Raw genomic sequence first — 6,165 nt, 5'->3', positions numbered from 1 at the left:
AAAACAAAACAAAACAAAAACCCAAAAGTGTCCAAGTTGGGACTTATTGTAAAAACAGTTTTATTAGCTGTGCTTGGTATTCTGTAAAGATGACAAGAAAAACTTCTTCCTATAGTAAAATATGAAATATTCAGAAAAACTCCTCATCTCTACATTATAGATGTATCACTGTGTATTATACTGGCTGTAATTGCCCTGAAATGAGCCTGGGTGAAGGGAATAATTTCTTATTTAACTGTCCTTTACAAATGATGGAGCTTTGATTCAAGTTGGGCTAAATCCTTTGTTCTTCCAAGGCATTCACTTATCTCTCAATACCTATCCTAAGAGGTGGTAAGGATTACCAGATGAGAAACCCACTGGATTGACTATTGACTACGATAGACTGCTTTAACGTTTCTTCCTGTTCATCAGAAATTAAGACAAATATTGTGTTTGAGTTAGTTTTTGGGGGTTTGCTTGGGTTTTTTTGCTGCCTGAAATGACTTAATTTCAAAGTTTCCTTTTGTTGAATTACAAATAAGAAAACACAAACACTAAAATCTTGGAATTCAAACCAGGTTAGTGTTTAGTGGGAACTAGCAATAATTCAGTGGTATTCTATGTGATTTTTTTCTCCCAAATTTAGCACAGTTCATATCGTTTTTCAGGGATCCACAGACAAATTTTATTCCAAGTTTTTTTTTGTACATTCTTCAGTCTGGAGTTCCTGTGTCATACAGGTTCCTATGGTACACAAACTATCAGTGGGCCATGGGATTGTTGTACCACAGGTTATTTATGTTTTGCTTTGTTATTACTTATTTATTATTTATTTTAGTCTTGCTTTATACTTACTTCATTTTTATTTATTTATTTATGTATTTACTTATTTCTTATTTATTTACTTTTTAATATTTTATTTGGTAAACCTTTTTCATCACATCTTCTTTCCCAACAGTCCCAGATATGCAGAACCCATGTTATTCCATTCTTATGTGTCTCCAGTACAGTCCCTAAATTGTTGAATTTTACTAGCATTTAAGATTAATTTAATAGAGTATGTGAAATATATCAGTTTAAATMATACTTTCAGACTATGAATCAAAAAAATGGTTTTCTTTTCCTGGAGCGGAAGCAAGAAGGATGATAAGATCTACTGAGAATTTAAAAAAAAAAAAGTTTAAATTTTGCCACACTTTTTMTTGTGTGTGGAGAAACGAGTGAGGATAGATTTACTTCCATTAAAAGATCCTGCTCTTACACATCAAACACCATCAAGTCAGTTAAACAACTCTATACAGAGATTTTTCTATTGCATGTACCCCACCAAAAGCCAATAAAAGCTCTTAGATAATCCCTCTTAGCTCTTAGATAATTTCAGACCACAAGTAAAAATCAAGTTAATCAAACTAAATAAAACATGAAAAGAATTTTTATATTATTTAATTTTTAATTTCTTTCATTGGGACCAAAAACTTCAGCATTTTACTCAATTGCATGAAGTTACCATTTCTTAGCATACTATGTAGTAGTAAGRATTGAGGTGATTGGGATACAAAAACCTTATATTTCAGATGCTTGTTACAAGAGATTCAAGGTAGATAATGGCTCTTGTATTGAAAAAAACGATAATATAAGCATCTCATAACAGGCGTAACTTCTTTAAAAGAATTTAAATATTTGTACCTATTGCCAGAAAATAAGCTATACTAGTGACTATCTTTGCACTTTTCCTCCTTTTGTCTTTGACATTTGAAAGTGTTTGGAAAAAAATCTTGGGAAAAAAAAAAATTATTATTACTAAAAACATCCTAGAAATTCATTACCCTTTCCTTTTGGCAGATATAGAGCATTTCAACAAAGATATGCAGATATTGTTGTATTTAAAATATTTTCCCAGTAAAGCCAAAACTGTGGGTTTTTGTTGGTTTTTTTGTTTTTTGTTTTTAACAGGAGAGAGAAACATTTATTTTCTTCCACCATTAAAAACTTTTGAAATCTACTTTCTAGACTTGGATTAACATTAAATCTTTTMTCTAAAATGCTTACAGGCTTCTAGGCTTTTTGCTCTCTTTGGAAGAGCCCTAATCTACTCTTTGTGAATGAGCTTTGTATATAGATGTAGGCTTKTGGTAAACAGTCATGATACTTAACATTTTCTCCAGCCCAAATCTTTCCTCACTCATTCATCTACTTTTTTATAAGGTCACTGACTTTTGTGATAGGTGACCTTAAAAAAATCATGTGACTACACAAAACTACATTTAAAGGGAGGAATGTTGAACGCTGTGTTCAGATGTTGTTTAAAATAGGTTTGCAGATATAAAGAACCAAATGTGAGACATTCGGGTAAACAGTGATTATACAGATTGTTCCTTTAAAGCAGGAGGAAAAAGAAGGGAAATGAGGTCACATCTATTTTGATAGTGCTTTCAAAAGGAAGAGGAAGGGAGAAAGAAAATGAAAGAAAGAGGTGTCAAAGTGTAGTGGTGCTTCAGAATGATTGACTAGATGAAGTAATCTCAAAGACAAAAAGGCAAATATAGATGATTTAGCCTTCTGTGTCATCAGTATACAATTGTTTCATGCTGTCTCATGCTTTGTCTACTCTATTTCCAAATGTCCCTGCCTTACAGAATTATGTCTCTATTGGATAGATTACAGTCTCATGAAGTGTTTTGGTACTATTCAGCTTATTACCTTCATTTCATACTATTGTTGTTTTATTGGCATTTCATTCTTGCTGTACCATGCTAAATTTTCTTCCTGAAAATCTGTAACCTTCAGATATTCATAAAATCACTTTTTTTTTTTTTTTTTTTTTTTTTTTTTTTTTTTTTTTTTTTTTTTTTTTTTTTTTTTTTTTTTTTTTTTTTTTTTTNTTCTAAAATAAGCTTTTCTGGTCACACTTTCATCTTTCTAAAATAAGCTTTTCTGGTCACACTTTCATCTCTGAGTATCCTGCTTGTCATTATCATTTCGGTTACAAGATWGCTTAGACTTAGGGTGACTTTGCACCCATGATTGCAGCAGACTCATGGAAGGTATATGATGGAGATGATGGAYTAAATTAATGTGAAATATACTGGTAAAATTTCATTGTTATCCAATAATTCCTTGAATCTAATATTCCTTCAGGTGCCAGCAATGTACATGATCAAGACTGTGGTGACTGGCAGTATCTCCTCCTCAGAGACCTTCATTCCTTATCAGTGGAAAAGAGCTGGGGCAAAAGGACAGTTATTTGTATTTTTGTTAATTAGCTTTGAAACATTCTTCTAGAGATTTTCTTCACACTGAGACTGCCACTAATACAGCATAAATGAGATTCACTATATCTGTATTAGGAATGTATRTGTAGTTTAAAGTTTCAGAGTTATTCAAGGTTTTGTAGCTGCTTCATTTAATTTTCATTAATTTAARTACAAAATAATGTGAATAATAGCATAATAAAACTTGAAAGTTATGCAGAATTCCATTATGAAATATTTTCATATTTCACTGGTTATGATCATTCCACTTCTTAAAAGGTGATTAAAATTACATAATCCTTTTTTAAAGGGGTGGATTGCCATACATGTTTTAATATTCTGTGTCAGCTGTGTTGGTATACAARTAATGAAAGTATACAAATAACCAAATATCTGCAAATTTACCTGAATTTACAATACGCTGATGATGCCTAACTGAATTCACTGAGACTTTGGTGACCCTGAAGTTCAGACCATAAAGTTTCCATCACTGGGTACCTAAAATCAGAACTTTAGTGCCTTAGTTTGTTTCTCTTCTCTTTAAAAAAATACCTCAGCCTGCTAAAACAAAAACAAACAAACCAAAACAAGCAAAAAACTAACCAAAAACCCCCRACAAAACAACAAAAAAAGAACAACAAAAAGCAACAACAATAACAAAAATCCATTTGGCTATAATTCAGCCCTTCAGACCCTAGGCTTTCAGTAGAGCATCAAGACAAGATTACAGATATTTCATTTATTATATCACTTTTTTTTTAAAATAAAAAACATGATTTGATGCATTCAGATGAAGAGTGTTCATTGTGAGGCTAATGGGCCCAAGCTGCAGYGGTTTAGGTTTGTTTGTAGCATTTGTAATGTGATAGGTACTTCCCAGAAAGTAAGAAAAAATTCAGTCTCTGCTAAAAAAAAAAAATCACACAATGCATATATTAATGATTCAGTAAATTGCAAAAGAAAAAGGGGAAAGTGTTCATATTTTTTATATTTCCCAGGATGATAAAAAAAAAAAAAAAAGGTGAAGTCACAAAATTATCAGTGAACAGCATTAAACAAGTGACCCAAGAATGYGTTATATATGCATATTCAGGGTGTAGTGCTGCCATCCAGAGGGATCTGAGGCTGGAGAAATGGGCTGACAGGAAATCATGAAATTCAACACAGAGASACCCAAAGTTCTGCACCTGARGAGGAACAACCCCTTGCACTGGTGCAGAGCCAGAGGCCACTGAATCTGGGGGCTTGAGCAAGGGTTTTGTACCAGATGACTTCGAGGTTCCTTCCAACTTTAGCCATTCTATGGTTCTGTGGTTTTCCAAAACTGCCCTGTGCAAGAGTCATGCTACTGAAATTACTATTTCACTGTTTTCTGTATGGAAGTCTCAGTGACTATTATCATCACGTCAGGCATTTCACAGCAGCTGATGACTTTCTGGAATAGTTGAAGCCAGTTATACTGAAAAATAGGCAATCTGAAACTCTTTAYTGGTGTTAGAAATTGTCGTCATTAATTGAAATTTATGAAGTACTTATTTTTTAAGTATTACGTGTCTTACTTATTCAACTTGTTGGTATTATAAGGTTTCATTTATATACATATAGGGCATGTACAAAAATAAAATCCTAGAAAAGCATATTCTTTGTGTTCAGTATATCAATAGTTTTATATTCTATGAAGTATCATTGGCATATGAAGTAGTAGGTGATAGGTAACTAACATTATTTGTATAATAACCACAAGGGTGGTAATGGTTCCATTAGTACTAAAGTTCAAATTAATGCCAATTAATGCCAGCAGACCAATAACCAGTAGGTGAGAACAGCTGTCACAGATGCAATTTATGCATCACACTGTTTTTTGTGAAAGAATTTCTTATTACAGAAAAATTAAATGTTTGCTGGGTTTGGCTAGCAGATGACTTCTGTTCTGAGAAAATCGTTTTTTTTCCAGTGGAATCGGGAGTTTTGTCCCATCCCCATGTAATTTCTCTGGGCTTTATTTCATTTSCATTTGTCTTGCTTTACATCAAAGGATCAAGAAATCCAAGACAATATTTTTTACACAAATTTATTCTTGCGCTTTTATGTCCTTAAGATGACGAATGAGATTACTTACTGGATTTCTAGGCAGGCTGTTTTTTTTTTTATCATATCCTTCTCAGGCAGGAACAAGATATTTGCAAATTCTCAAAAATTCTCTTTGGTCTGTGAGAGGGATCTTCTTCTCCTGTTCTACTGCTGATTGAACTATCAGTTGTCTTCACATATAGCTTAGTTCTTATTGGCTACTTGGTACTGTTTGAGTGCCATTTGAGGTTTTTCCTCTTTTTCTAATTGATTAACATGTGTCTTTATCATGCAGGCCTAGTTTTACCTGATACATGGCTCCAAGYAGGTTCTAATGGGAGTCACTGGAAATGGTTGTGTTTAATTTTTGCATCCAACTTCCTGTGATTGGATATTTCTGGTGGGAACACCACAGATGTCATTAACTTACTGAAACTGGGTTTTAAATTTTTTGTGTTGCTTCAAATTCCACTGATTAGGTTTCCTGTTATACTATTGGTTATTTATATGGTGTRTGTGCTGAAAATGTATCTGAATTTCATGTAAATGTAAAGCATTGATAGAGATATTYATATATAGATATAATATAGTTAAAATATCAGAAAGGTACAATGAAATTCAGAGYTTTGATATTCTGATTCCTAGTTTGTTTACCCGTCCACTGGAAGTTCTATACAACTGGCATTATTTTTAAATACAGAGATTTCTTTTTAAAAGGAAGATTGCAATTGCAGTAACCAGCGACTTGCTCTTGTGCTAAGCATGCTTTCCTCTGCCTGGTTTTAGGGACCATTGAGGGCTGCTAGGATTGATTCTGAGTAAACAGTTTTATTAGGAATTTAATTCTGTTAAGAGCTGAAAA

General features: G+C 32.8%; 1 long non-coding RNA gene across 1 annotated transcript in view; it reads left to right on the top strand.

The window, feature by feature from the left end:
• The window catches only part of LOC130572447 (uncharacterized), a 145,684-nt gene that overhangs the window by 127,729 nt on the left and 11,790 nt on the right, over nt 1–6,165 (top strand). The gene's annotated exons all lie outside the window — the stretch shown is intronic.

This window comes from Malurus melanocephalus, unplaced genomic scaffold (assembly GCF_030028575.1).
Source record: "Malurus melanocephalus ecotype Western Australia unplaced genomic scaffold, MMel_1.1 scaffold_2, whole genome shotgun sequence".
Classification (NCBI taxonomy): domain Eukaryota; kingdom Metazoa; phylum Chordata; class Aves; order Passeriformes; family Maluridae; genus Malurus; species Malurus melanocephalus.
The sequence above is the reverse complement of the archived record's forward strand: the minus strand, read 5'-3'. Positions and strand labels throughout refer to the sequence as shown.